This window comes from Balaenoptera physalus, assembly GCF_965194825.1.
Source record: "Balaenoptera physalus genome assembly, chromosome: 2".
NCBI lineage: Eukaryota > Metazoa > Chordata > Mammalia > Artiodactyla > Balaenopteridae > Balaenoptera > Balaenoptera physalus.
The window spans coordinates 142,895,927-142,910,914 of NC_138883.1; the positions used below are offsets into that span (position 1 = coordinate 142,895,927).

The following is a 14,988-nucleotide window of genomic DNA, read 5'->3' on the forward strand; positions in this document are numbered from 1 at the left end:
GGGCCGAGGGTGCCGAAGTCCCTCGGAAAGAGGCAGGAGAAGGCCACGGCACAAAGACTATGAGGCAGAGATAAAAAATCTAATTTCTATTCAGCACGTCTCACCCCTCTCCCCCCAACCCCTCCCAGTCTCTTCCACTTCTGGAACGCCTGGTCTCTGGGGGGAACATTGTCCTTACTCCTTTCCCCCAATGCTTTTATTCCCTTCTTCTTCCTCCTTCTTCCTGGACTAGCTAATTCCTACCCATCAATCAGACGTCAGCCTCAAATATCTCTTTTCAGACCTTCCAGTGAGATCAGATCCCACCATCACACACTGTGTACTTTTCCTCTATAAAACATCTAGATTGTCATTGGGTACTTTCACGGCTCTTTGACTAATTCCTACTTCCCCAAATAGATGGGTAGCTCCATGAGGGCAGAGACCATGCCTGGGTCCTTCAAAGTGTAACACAAGTGTCCACCTCCGGGCCTGGCTCAAGCTGTACTCAATCAAGACAATGAATGAATGAGGGCAAGGAGGTGGGGGCACGTTCCCAGGACTCAAGCCCAGATGTTCTTTCTGATACAGCTCAGAAGTTCCATTCTATCATCTGCGGTTCCCACTCACAACTCTGGGTAACGCCAACTGTCACCATCCCCTGCCGCTGCTCCCGTGGCCAGTGTCCTGAGTGGGGTCAGGCCAGCATCCTGCCCTCCAGCCTCAGCTCAGCTCTGCAGAGATCGCTGACCATGTCAGTGAGAGCTGTTGCGGGGGACTGATAAGGGTGGAAGCCAGACTGGAAAGAGTGGGAGGTGAGGAAAGGGAGACGGTGGGTGTAGAGAGCTTTCTCACTAGTTTGGCTTTGAAGGGGAGGAGAGAATTAGAGTGGTAGCTGCGAGGAGCTTTGTGGTCAAAGCAGTTTTATTTAATTAATTTATTTATTTAAATGGGAGCGATTTAAACATGTTTAAATGTCAGTGGGAAAATTTCAATCAGGACGAGAGGTTGAATAAATCGAAGTGAGAAAGGATCCTGAGAGGAAGAGAGAAGGCAGTTCTAAGGGGCACACGGATGTGAATACAAGCTCTTTCTGCCTCACAGTTGGCTGAGGCCCCCGCCAAGAGAGGCAGCCACTCCCCGATTCCAACGTGGGATGCTAGACCACCTAAGCAGGACTGGGAAGGGAAATGTCTGAGAACTAGTTCTGAGTCATTGTATTGACCGCCCACCTCCAGCTTATAAAGAGGATGGATGGAAAGCCCAAGAGAGGACCAGAAACTATAAAGGAGATTTCTGGAGGAGAGGCTTGTACCATGGAAAGAAGGGGCGTGGGGGGTGCTTCCTATTTTCTCAAATCAACTAGGGGGGCCAAATAGGGAACTCAAAGGGTGGTCCCTAGAGCCAGGGGAGGAAATCTACAGGGGAGGCTTGGCTGTCTGTCAGTGGCTGGGCTTTTACAAAGTGCTCTATTTGAGAGGTAGGTGAAGGTTGGTCCCATGTGTGCACTTCCCATGGATCAGATGTGGGCTACAAGTTTGAGACAGAGCGGCCAGAGGTTGGTCTGGGTCAAGAGTTCTCACCGGGGCTTCCCTGGTGGCGCAGTGGTTAGGAATCCGCCTGCCAATGCAGGGGACACGGGTTCGTGCCCCGGTCCGGGAAGATCCCACATGCCGCGGAGCGGCTAGGCCCGTGAGCCACAACTACTGAGCTGGCGCGTCTGGAGCCTGTGCTCCACAACGGGAGAGGCCGTGACAGTGAGAGGCCCGCGCACCGCGATGAAGAGTGGCCCCCGCTTGCCGCAACTGGAGAAAGCCCTTGCACAGAAACGAAGACCCAACACAGCCAAAAATAAATAAATAAATTTATAAAAAAAAAAAAAAAAAAAAAGAGTTCTCACCGGTAGGGACTTCCCTCATGGTCCAGTGGTTAAGACTCTGTGCTCCCAATGCAGGGGGCCTGGGTTCGATCCCTGGTCAGGGAACTAGATCCCACATGCCGCAACTAAAGATCCCACGTGCCACAACTATGACCCGCGTAGCCAAATAAATAAATTAATTAATTAAATTAAATTAAAAAAGAGTTCTCACCGGTGACTTTATACCCCGAGGGACATTTGGCAATGTCTGGAGACATGTTTGATTATAATGTCTAGGGGGGATTACTAGCGGGGTTCATCTAGTGGACAGAGGCCGGGAATGTTGCTACACATCCTACAGTGCATAGGTCGGGGCAGGTTAGAGGGCAGGATGGTGTAGGTTTGGTGTTGGGAAGTTGAAGGGGTCCCCATATGATGGTCTGAACTTTTTCTGTGGCATAAGAAATTCACCTTCTGCTGGGAGTGAGGGGGATGGGAGGGCCATGGAGATTTGAAAGAATGAAGAATTGAAATAGTCATTGTAGGAGTGGGGGAGCTAGGCCACACATAGTAGGGTTGCCAAACAACATGTAAGAGAATGGAGGGGTCCAGAGGCACAGCCCAGACAGATTCCTGGGGGCCACCCAGGGGTCCCACAGCAGAGCCTGCATGCCCAGGCCCCTCCACAGAGCACTGCTGAAACCTGGAGTAGCACCGAGGGGCTCTCTGTTAACAGCTCCATCTTCTTTTGGTGCCGTAGGGCTTAGCTGTCCATTAGTCCAACTTCAGCGTCCCTCACTGGATCCACATTGATGATTCAGTTCCTTTTTTTTTTAGGTAGAAAAATCTTGACGAATATTTTTTAAATTTTTATTTATTTATTTATTTTATTGAAGTAAGTTGATTTACAATGTTGTGCCATTCTCTGCTGTACAGCAGAGTGACTCAGTTATACATATACAGACATTCTTTTTAAATATTCTTTTCCATTATGGTTTATCACAGGATATTGAATATAGTTCCCTGTGTGATACATTAGGACCCTGCTGTTTATCCATTCTAAATGCAACAGTTTGCATCTACCAACCCCAAACTCCCAGTCCAACCCTCTCCCTCCCCTCCTCCCCCTTGGCAACCACAAGTCTGTTCTCTATGTCTATGAGTCTGTTTCTGTTTTGTAGATAGGTTCATTTGTGCCATATTTTATCTTTATTTTTTAAAGCATTTTAGAATTAATTAATTTATTTATTTATCTTTGGCTGCGTTGGGTCTTTGTTGCTGCACGCGGGCTTTCTCTAGTTGCCGTGAGTGGCAGCTACTCTTCATTGCGGTGTGTGGGCTTCTCATTGCAGTGGCTTCTCTTGTTGCAGAGCACGGGTTCTAGGCGCGTGGGCTTCAGTAGTTGTGGTGCATGGGCTTAGTTGCTCTGCAGCATGTGGGATCTTCCCAGACCAGGGTTCGAACCCCTGTCCCCTGCATTGGCAGGCGGATTCTTAACCACTGTGCCACCAGGGACGTCCCTGTGCCATATTTTAGATTCTACATATAAGTGATATCATATGATGATTCAGTTCCTTGATCAGTGTTGACACAGTAACTGCGGGGAGCTCTCGGCCTCCATTGCTCCCATTTTGCCTTTACTGAGGGGAGACCTGACTTGTACCTTGTGAATATCATCGAGCAGGGCTCTGTAGCCCGTCTTCCCGGGCTCCTGCAGTAGTCTGTGAGGTATGGAATGGGACACGCAGCTCTCAGTGTCTCTGGCAGCAATGACTTGGTGCTGAGGTGCGAAAACAGACACTGACCTTGTCCCAAAGGAAATCCATTGGAAGGATAGGGAGTCCCTCACACAATAAAGGGGAAACTGGAAGAACCTAGTCTGCAAAGGACAGGAACCAGGGAGGCCTTGGGAACCCAGAAGCAGGAACCAACCGCAAGATTCATCCAGCCACTACGGGGATGTGTCAGCCGCCATCTCTTCTCTGCTTTTGCTTCCCTCCATTCAAGGGTCAGAGGCCAGGAGAGAGTGCCTAGGTGGGCCCACCCCCTCCCACCCCAGGGAGGACATACACCATTTCTGACTTCCATAGGTAATCGGAGTGCTGTTCCCAGCAACCGGGGAGCAGAGGCAGGACTGAGAAACAAGTCTTGGGGATCTCCCCGGCTCTATCGGGAGAAGATTCTGGATGCTCATTTTCTGGAAGAGCCTCCACAGTTCCCAAGAGCCCCTCCTCCACGGTAGAGATTCCTAAACTCTGAGTCTCAGATACCCTTGCCACTCGCATGGAGGAGGATTGCATAACAGTTTCAGGGCATCGCTGGACTCCCAGTCTAGGGCCCCTGATGTCCAAGTCTCACCTCCTCTCGCCAGCCTCTGTCTGGCTCAGCTGCAGGCCTCATACACTGTCTTGCTGAGGACATGCAATTTAACCACCTCACGCCCACAGACACGTGTGTTACACAAGCAGGGCCTGAAGCCTCGTCTTAACCTTGTAACTTTTTTTTTTTCTAAAAGGGCAAAACACTATTTTAGTCACTGTTTTGTGGGGAGAAAAAGTCCTGTTTGTCCTTATGATTCATTTTGGTGGTTTTTGGATGATGTTGTATTGATTCATGACGACTCACTCAGCATCTGGTATGAATTGAATGGGACTTTCTCTTGGTGACAGTAAAATGAAAGCTCTTAAACAAGGCTGACACTAAAAAGAGGCCTGGTGGGAACACGAGAGTTTGAGTAATCTTCAGGACTTGAGTCAGTTCAATCAGAAGCTGTACCATCTCAGCAGAGTTAGCAAAAACCGACATGTGGCTTTGGTGTGGTGCTGCCTATGATGTAATGTCTGCTCCTCACTTTCACGCTGATGAGTCTCTGCAGGTCAAATTGCTTCCCACAATGTGCTGTTTTACCCTGTAGCCATTGTCCCAATAGACACACAGGGAAATAGAGGCAGGAAGCTGTCAAGGATGTTGCATCAGGGCCAGAGTCTCTCTGGTTTGTTCCAGGATGTTTTCCACAGAAGCCACAGGCCATCCAGTGGTTCTTAATGGGGGATGATTTTGCCACCCCAAGGGGCATTTGGCAATGTCTGTAGACATTTTTGGTTGTCACAGCTGGGAGGGTACTACTGCCATCTAGTGTGTAGAGGCCAGGGACGCTGCTAAACACCCTACAAGGCTCAGGGCAGTCTCCACAACAAAGCATTTCCCAGCCCCAAATGTCAACAGTGCTGAGGTTGAGAAACTGCTTTAATCCAAAACCACCCTAAATCCCAAGTGACCTGATGATTTCAGGTCATTAACTGACTTAATGAAAAGGCCACTAGTTACGGTAAAAACAGATCTTTTGAAAACTCATGTAATTTCTGTGTTTAAAAAGTGTATCTATCTTGCCTAGATCTTACTCTCTAAATATCATTCTCTGCTAAAAGGAACCAGGGCTCCTGAGAAACGGCCGTTCCAGGGCTGGGACGGATGAACAAGGAAGGTATCAAAGTTCATGGGGTCAGATTAAAAGGACACAGGAGCCGACCTGAAGAGGTTCCCTGTGGTCAAATATGGGATGATTCGAACATCGAAAAGAACAATGCAAATATGCAAAAATTCATATCTGCAGTTGTGTAGCTTTTAGAGGTTTTCTTTATTTAAAAAATGGTATTTCCATTGCTTATTAAACCTAGGTGTTCTCATTTTTCTTGAGTGTTATCAACAATGGAGGAAAGGAAGTTTGTATCATCTTGGCTAAGGTCCTGTAGTAAAGGGAGCCACAGTAAGAGTACAGAGCGATCACACAGTCATCATCAAACAAACCATGGCCCTTGTCTGGGATGGTTGCAGCTTTTGTGTGGGAAAGAAAGTGAGAAAGAGAGGATAATGTGTCAACAAGTGATTGCAGAATGGATGGATACATCTACGGTAGGGTGCTTCAGTTGGAATCATCCTCTCATAACCGAAAACCCAACTCAAGTAAGTTTAAACAATAAAAAGAAGTTATTGACGAATAAGCAAGAGATCTAGACAGTGCTACTCAAAGCATGGACTTGAATGGTCCACAGTGAGACAGAACTACACTGCTGAAGCAACTACATGCATGATCATCTGTTTGGCTGCACCCCACAGGCCTGAAAGTCTTGTGATTGGCCAGCTGCAAGATTGAAGAAAGACCCCAGAGACAGTGACAGAGACATCGGTGATAGGTTGGACAGGGGATCTTACATGTCCGAAGCAACATCCTGGAGTGACACCCCACCGTGTACAGCAGACGGCAAGCAGGACACAGCAGCAGTCTTCGCGACTCTATGGGGAGAAGGACGTTACCAGTTATAGGGGGAATTCACGTCAGGTTGGCTCATCAGTTACCAGGGGAACCAGCGGCTGGGGCGGGTGGGGGCGAGCACGTAGGCAGTTACTATTAAAGCCCTATGATTAAGAGGATTGGACAGTCATGTGAGTAGGGTGTAGGTGAACCAGGGACTGGTCAACAGGGGATGTACAGAGAGCAAGAGAACAGCCATCTTGAAAGGCCTGACCCTACATCATCTTTCTACAAACTTCCTTTCTTCCATTGTTGATAATGATAAAGAATAATGAGAACACCTGAGTTTATGAGGCAATGGAAACACCACTTTTTATAAGGGAAACTTCTAGAAACCATATGGTTCATTTTCACTGTATTTTACAAAATGTTACGGTCAATCGGATAATAGAAATATAAAACTGGAAATGAAAACCAAAACTGCCTTTATCAGTTTGAGAAACACTGCCCTAGTGTGGTGATTCAAAATCCTGGCTACTCCTTAGACTCACCTGGTGAGTTCTGACAACTAGTCATACTGGAGCTCATTCCCAGAGATTTTGATTTAATTGGCCTTGGGTGGGGTCCAGGCACAGGTATTTTTAGAAGCCCTCCAGGTGGTTCTAATGTTGAGAGAGTTGAGAACCGGTGGTCTGGATTTAGGCTGGCCTCAAATGAGACTTGATCCGGTGGTCAGGAATGTCATCAAGGACCTGTGTTCTCATAGCACTAAATGCTTATATTAGAAAAGAAGGAAGATCTCACATCACAGATCTCAAACTTCTACACTAACAAACTAGAAAAAAATGAGTAAATTAAGTCCAAAGTAAGGAAATAACAAAGATCAAAGAGGAAATCAATGAATAGAAAACAGCAGAACAACAGAGGAAATCAATGTAACCAAAAGCTGGTTCTTTGAGAAAATGAATAAAACTGATAAACCTCTAGCCAGAGTGACTAGGAAAAAGATAGAGAAAACACAAATTACCAATGTCAAGAATGAGAGAGGGGACATCACTACAGATTGTATAGCTATTAAAAGGATAATAAGGGAATATTATGAACAACTTTATATCAATAAATTCCATAACTTAGATGATATGGATAATTTCCGTGAAAGACTCAAACTATTAAAGCTCACTCAATAAGAAATAGATAACTTGAATAGCCCTATATTTATCAAAGAAATTGAATTTGCAGCTAAAAAAACTTTCTCACAAAGAATACTCCAGGTCCAGATGGCTTTACTGGTGAACTCTACCAAACATTTAAGGAAGAAACAATGCCACTTCTATACAAACTATTCCAGAAAATTGAAGAGGGAATACTTCCCAGCTCATTGTTTGAGACCAGCATTACCACAATACCAAAACCAAAGACACTACAAGAAAATATATAAAAATCCTGAAAATCCCAACATCTACTAAATAGACACCCATTCCTGAGATATTCATCACTTGTTGCCTGCCCCTCCATAGCTCTTTTGAAAAGAAGTTATCCTAACTCAGGACCTAGCTCTTAAATGACCTTGAACTGTACTATGGCCTTCTTCTTCCTGGTTCCAGATGTTTGGACCCAAGGTTAGCCATTTAACTTGCACCTGGAGACTGGCTTAAAGAGGTGTGCTGGAATCCAATCAAATGCCCTTCTCAGGAGGCTGACCTAAGAGACACAAAGGGAAGGAATAGTTCATGGTGGAAGCTGAGGATGGAGACTCATATTGACTAAGCAGCTGTGGTAGCCATATTAGAACCATGAGGAAAAAGGAGAGGGAATGGATCCAAAGAGTGGAATGGGGCAGATACATAGGCATAGGCAGAAACTGCAAAAGAGAGAGAGAGAGAGAGAGCTAGTAATGAGGGAATACCCCAAGTTTCTGTCCCTTGTGAGGCCTAGCTCTTCAGATTCTTTGGGATTCATATAAGACACTTTATACTTGACACATGAGTGAACTTCTGTTTCTTATAGCCAGAACCACCCTGACTAACCAAAATGCTCAATAAAAGTTAAGTTCCTTCTCTTCCTACAGGTTAAGTCCTTGGTGTCACTTAGCCTAAAGACATCAGAGGCTACCTTCTTCATTCCCAAAGGCCTCAGAGCCTTAATTGGATTCTCTTTTTTGTGTGTGTGCTCATTAAACAAAAATGTTTTTATTGAGGCATAACACAGTAAAGTACATAAATCTTACATATATACATCAAAGAATTTTTACACACACACACACACACACACACACACCCCTTTATATAACTACCACCCAGACACAGAACATTTCCAATGCTTATAGAAGGTTTACTTTTTCTACTCTCTGTGGAGTCGCAGATCAGATTATGAGCAGTTGGTTGGGTGTCCATGTGCTATGAACTGAATCGTGCTCTCCCATAATTCATATGTCGAAGTCCTAACCTCCAATGTATGTATTTGGAGATGGGGTCTTTAAAATGTAATTAAGTTTAAATGAAGTCATAGGGTGGGGCCCTAATCTGATAGAATTGGTGTCCTTATAAGAAGAAGAGACAGCAGAGCTCTCTCTTCCCCCTCCCTCTCCCATGCACACATAAAGAAGAGGTCATGTGAGTACCCAGGGACGTGGTGGCCATCTACAAGCCAAGAAAAGAGGCCTTAGAATGAAACCTACCTTGTTGGAATCTGGATCTTGGACTTCTAGCCTCCAGAACTGTGAGAAAGAAGTTTCTGTTGTTTAAGGCACCCAGTCTATAGCATTTTGTTATGGCAGCTCAAGCTGTCATACCATGTGACCTATATCAAGAACAAAGAAAGGAGAAAGAAGTTTTGAAAAGAAAACTACACTTGGTAGGAGCTTGGGCAGTTGACCCTACAATGCAAGCAGGTGGCCTGTGCCCAGCACGGGACAGCGTTGCGGGGGAGAGTGCTGGCAGCACAGCGTGGAAAACAGGCAGCCCCTCGGGCCTCCAAGTCCAGTCTAGTTCCAGGCTGATGTGGACATATTGCAAGGAGACGTTGACAAATTTGGAACTACAGTTAAATGTCAACCAACAGCCTCTCGTTCATCTGTCCCTTAGGAAGTGCTCCAAGACGGCCCAACAATCCATTTTATTTTCCTGATCCAAATGTGAACCTGGTGGGTAGAACCATCTGAGCATTGACTTGATAAGAAAAACTAACCCCTCAGCACAGAATGGACTTAGCGCAATTTAGCGGCCAGATCATCCTGGACCACCTCTGAAAAGCCAAGCTGTGCTGCCACTTCCTTCTGCTATTAAACGGTCACTACTCCTCCCCTGGATATTGGGGAACCCTTGGCCAGGAGTAGCTGGGAGGGGTCAGTCCTGGTCCAAGCTCCCTAACTTTGTCATTGCCCTGTGGGTTGTCCCCTCATAGGCTTCTGTGTCCTCACATGGCCACTCACTAAACTTGTCACTCCTTGTGTCAGAGCTTTTGTATCAGTGACAGAGAGCTTTTGGTCTCTGCCTCTGAAACTACTCTATTTCTATCTCTAAAGGAGAGTTTTGTTGCTTCCATAATTTATCTTCCTATTTGTGATGGCAACGCCGCAATGCAGCCCCTTCACCCACCTGCAACGTGACCCACCACAGACGGCTGTCCTCTCTGGGCTCCCATGGTGGGGAGCAAGGGAAGGATACACCCCAAACTCGAGGTAGTGGGTGCCTCGAGGCAGGGGGAGGGGATGCAGTCAGAGAGGGACACTGGGGGATTCACCTCTGTTAGTACGTTTGTTTGTTTTTTTAATCAAATTATCTCATTTATTTGATTTGTTTCTTTATTTCTGTGTTCCCTGCTCTATGAGAACAGTGACCCCAGTGAAGAGTGTTTACTGGTGTATCCTTGCCATCTAAAACCGTGTCTGGTAAATGGTAGTAGGTATGTGATATTTGTTGAATGATCTTGTTAATCCAGGAGCAAGGCTGGTTCTCAGCTCTGAAAGGGAACACGATCTTTGATAATAATCATGAAAACAAATTCAAACACAAGGAAAGACATGGATTCCAATGGAGATCTCTCTGAAATCAAACCTGACAAGCAATCTCCTTTTCCCATGATTATCTTTATAGCTCAAATACCATAAAGTCTCTGCAGCAACTGCCACCCCGTGAAGTGCATTTAAAGAGGGATAACACAGAGGGATACATCTATTTCTGCAGACGAGGGAAAGTCTGTTTAGTCTCTGCCAGGCTGAAAGGTGGAAAAGGCACTAAGGATATACATCCACTTTCTCTACCTCTTCTCTGTCTAGCTCCTACTTGGCTTTCAGGAGTCAAGGGAGCCTCCCCCAAACCTCACATTCAGCTGCATCTCCCCTGAGCTCTCACATCTCCCGGGCTTCGCTACCCCAGAGTAAATCCGGCTTATATTTGTGGGGTTACGTGGCTGTCTCCCTTGACACACTCTGGGCTTTAGGAAGGCAAGGGCCTGATGTTGGTCACGGCCATGTCCTTGGCCCAATTCATGGCACAAAAAAAGCTGCCGGAATGTTTGCTGACTGCATGAGGGCGGCAGCCGCACACCACCTGCCCCGGAGTGCCTAGAATCCCACCGTCTGTGACCCTGGCGCGCAACAGGGCACAGAGGCCAGAGAGCCAGTTGGGACCCACAGGCCCAGGTTTCCCAGAACACTTCCTCTCCGGAACGTGGGTCTTCCACCTCGCTCAGAGTAACGGGGCAGGGCCTAAGCTTCTGAGACAGACGCCGGCCTTAAGAGAGAGGCAGTGCGAATCCTCTGTTGGCCTCTTTCGGGAGGCCTGAGTCTGTGAAGGCGCCAGTGAAGCCGCCGAGCAGCCTGGAGGGAGACTCCCCGGGTGGGAGCTCTCTCCAACTGGTGCGAAGGGGCGGGCGAGGGCCTGTCCCCCTCTCGGAGGGAATTCCCTTTCTCTGGACGATGGGTTCTGGGGTACTCCCCTCTAAATTCTGGGGGTCAATACGTTTAGGGGTGTTCCGCAGTGGGGGACGCTCCGGGGGTCCCCCCCCCGGGGCCCCGAGACCCCGGGGCCAGCCGTTCCCCTCGGACGCTCCCCGCGGCCACCCTTACCTGCAGCCCGAGGAGGAGGGGCCACTGCCCCCGCCCCGCCCCGCCAGCTCAGCGCGCCCGCCGCCGGGCCGCCCGCGTCCCCCGCGCTCCGGACCGACCCCGCCCAGCCTCCCGCCCGCTCGCTCGCTCGCTCGCTCGCTCCGCGGCCGCCGCGCAGTCCCGCAGCCCCCCGCCCGTCCTGTTAGTATGTTTGTGTTGTTCTCCTAACGCCGGGTGACAGGGCCGTGGGTGTTTTGTATTTTTAGGCCTTGTTGTATGTCCTGTTTCAGAAACGCTGTGTAAAAAATATTAACACAGGGCTTCCCTGGTGGCGCAGTGGTTAAGAATCTGCCTGCCAATGCAGGGCACACAGGTTCGAGCCCTGGTCTGGGAAGATCCCACATGCCGCAGAGCAGCTAAGCCCGTGAGCCACAACTACTGAGCCTGCGCGTCTGGAGCCTGTGCTCCGCAACGAGAGGCCGCGACAGGGAGAGGCCTGCGCACCGCGATGAAGAGTGGCCCCCACTCTCCGCAACTGGAGAAAGCCCTCACACAGAAACGAAGACCCAACACAGCCAAAAATAAATAAATAAATTTATTTAAAAAAAAAAATTAACACAAAGAAAAGTCGGCATACATGAATATTACCAACAACAGAGTGTGGAGCAAAACTCGCCTAACGGAGCTGAGCGGCCTCCTTCCCTCCCAGCCGAGCCCCGAGTGGCGCCTCGCAGGCTGGGCTGTTGATGGTGCTGGAACCCCTGTGTAAGTGGGTGCAGGGTCCCCGTAAAGCTTGGATCGGTATTTGATGCGCACTGCTCGGGCTGCAGACACCAGTCTCTCTCGGAAAGTGTTTTGGGGCTACTCCAGGATCTGGAAAGGAGGTGCGTGGTGGACATGGTCGGGCTAGGGAAAAAACAAACAAGCAAACACACAGAAACAAAATCCCAACCCTTGTTTCTGGCCCTTGGGTGACCATTTAATCTTCTACCACCGTGAAAGAAGGGGGAATGGTTGCTGGGGGCCCCCAACTTCCTATCCCGACACCCCAACCTATCTCCCTGGTCAGCTCTTTTCTCCCTTTGCCCACATCGGCTTTTCCAAACTCCACCTCCACCTCCACCCCCATCTCCCCGCGGTGGCTCTGAGCACACACCCTGCCTGCCTGCTGCACGGAGCAGAGAGTGCGCCTGCCTCCGACAGGACTTCTTTCAACCTCCTTCTCTCCTTCCCCCAACCCCTCACCAAACTTCGCCACGCCCACACCCACCTTTTTCTCTATAAGGCCAGACCTCCCGAGCTCTCAATCCATCCCCTCCCATTGGTTCTGCAACCTCAAAACCTTTCATCGTCTTCAGCCTCTTTCCTCTCAACTGTGTGCTTCTCATCAGCCTTTAAACAAGCTCAAGTCCTTCCCATCGAAGTCTCCCCCTTGCCTCCCCTTCCCCCTCCGGCTACTTCCAATCACTCTGCTCCCCTTCTACATAAGCAAGAAGGACCTCCCTTGTCTATGCTCAGCCTAATTTTTAGTTCTGTTAAAATGAGAAATGAGGTGAAAATATCTAGACACCAAGAAACCTAGAGACCCGTCCAAAAGGTTTATTCTACATTCCCTTTTCTCTCTAAACAACATCATGCAGGTTTGGTTGTGACCACACTGGTTTCCGTCTTCTCCCTGGTGTAATTAAAAAATAATCCGGGGAGAATTGGATCCCCTAACTTTTAGGGGAGCTGCCCCAGAGTGTCCACAACCAATCAACCTGTTTCAAAGGGAAGGGGGAGGTCACCTTCCGATCAAAGCTCCATTTCCTCCTCAAGGCAGGCCCCTCTCTGTTGAGTAATTAATTGGCACAATTTTGGGACGAGAATTTCCCTTGGAACTTTTGAAAACGCTGCATACTCATTGTATACCAATGATATAAAATATGTCTTTGTGCGAAAGGGAAACACAGATTTTGGTGAGACTTTGAATCATAAACCGTCACAATTTGCTTTGTTTATCTTTTTCTCCAGAAAGAGAAGAAAGCAATATGGCTCAATGGTGGTGTTACAGGGTTTTCAGGCCTTTGGAAGAGAATTTAACCACGGGGCTCCTGGAACCTCTTTGAAGCCAAGATTCTGGAAAGCATCGTCTACCTATGTGCTTCACTTTCTCGTTTCCTGGTCCGTGCGCCTCTTTTCTGCCGGGCCTCAGCCCCCACTGAGGCAGCGCTCTCTGGGGCCTCCCCACCTGCCTTGTCACTCCATCGCTGGAACCCATTCGGTCCTCAGCATTCTGGCTGCTTCTTTGGTTCCCCGACATTTAGTCACACCACACTGTGGGGTTCTTGGGCTTTGCCAAAGGGTTCGGTGGGGGTGTTGTACTAAGTCAGGGGTCACATTAGCCTTGCCTGGCCTCCCGCCATCTTGCTTTCTCGCCGTCAGCTCCTCATCCCCTTTACCTTTCATTTTGCCATGGCACCAGCGAAACTTAACCTCCCCGTCATCTGAAGCCTCTCCCCCTCCTTTGAATCTTGAGATCTACTGACACCCAGGCCCTCCCGGGAGTGGGTGTTTCACCTTCTAAAACAAGCCCTCAGCACGATTTGTAACAGACATGCTGGAGCCAGCTGTTAATTAGAAAGTATTTATCCACCTGTTCCAGCGCTGCTTTCTTCTCCTAGCTCCAGACTCACGCAGCCGGTAGGCACCTTGAACTCAGTATGCCCAAAGGAGAGAGAACGCATCACCCTCCCTTCTAAGCCAGCTTCTCCTTTTCTCTGCTCTCATGATCAGCGCCCACATCCGACCAGGTGTCTGTGTTTTTCCAGACTGCTTCCTGCAGGCCAGTGCCAGCTCTTGCCCAGATAAACGGCTTCTGGGCGCACCCCTTCCATCCGTCCTCACAGGGCAGCCACAGGCATCTTCCTAAAATGCAAATCTGATCCCGACACTACTCTGCATCAAATTCCCCAGTGGCTCCCACTGTCTGCTGACATCGCAGCTCATCTTCCACTGCTCCCTACCCCTCACCCCACGCTGCAGTCCATTGAGCTCTATCGGCTTCCCCAGTGGACTACACTCTCCCTCCGTCTCTGGGCCTGTGCATTTCCTATCCAGGCTCCCCTGTCCCCTTGCCATCTTAGGCTTCATCTTCAAGTCTCGCTTTTATCTATTACTTCTCCCAGAAATCTTTCCCTGATCCCTAACTTGGAGTTAGGTGCCCTTCCTATGATGGGCAGGGCAGTAATAGCCTCTTCTATACAGCCACTATGGAGAACAACATGGAGGTTCCTTAAAAATAGAACTACCATACGACCCAGCAATCCCACTACTGGGCATATACCCTGAGAAAACCATAATTCAAAAAGAGTCATGTACCACAATGTTCATTGCAGCTCTATTAACAATAGCCAGGACATGGAAGCAACCTAAATGTCCATCAATAGACGAATGGATAAAGATGTGGCACATATATACAATGGAATATTACTCAGCCATAAAAAGGAACGAAACTGAGTTATTTGTAGTGAGGTGGATGGACCTAGAGACTGTCATACAGAGTGAAGTAAGTCAGAGAAAAATAAATACCGTATGCTAACACATATATATGGAATCTAAAAAAAAAAAAGAAGAAAAAAAAATGGTCAGAAGAACCAAGGGGCAAGATGGGAATAAAGACGCAGACCTACTAGAGAATGGACTTGAGGATACGGGGAGGGGGAAGGGTAAGCTGGGACGAAGTGAGAGAGTGGCATGGACATATATACAGTACCAAACGTAAAATAGATAGCTAGTGGGAAGCAGCCGCATAGCACAGGGAGATCAGCTCCGTGCTTTGTGACCACCTAGAGGGGTGGGATAGGGAGGGTG

General features: G+C 48.3%; 1 long non-coding RNA gene across 1 annotated transcript; it reads right to left on the reverse strand.

The window, feature by feature from the left end:
• Positions 1-3: 3 nt before the first annotated feature.
• Positions 4-11,050, reverse strand: LOC309654614. The gene is made up of 3 exons (XR_014260341.1): positions 8,767-11,050; positions 1,890-6,130; positions 4-1,572 (listed from the first exon to the last, which is right to left on the reverse strand). It is a non-coding gene; the product is annotated as an uncharacterized lncRNA (long non-coding RNA).
• Positions 11,051-14,988: the final 3,938 nt, after the last annotated feature.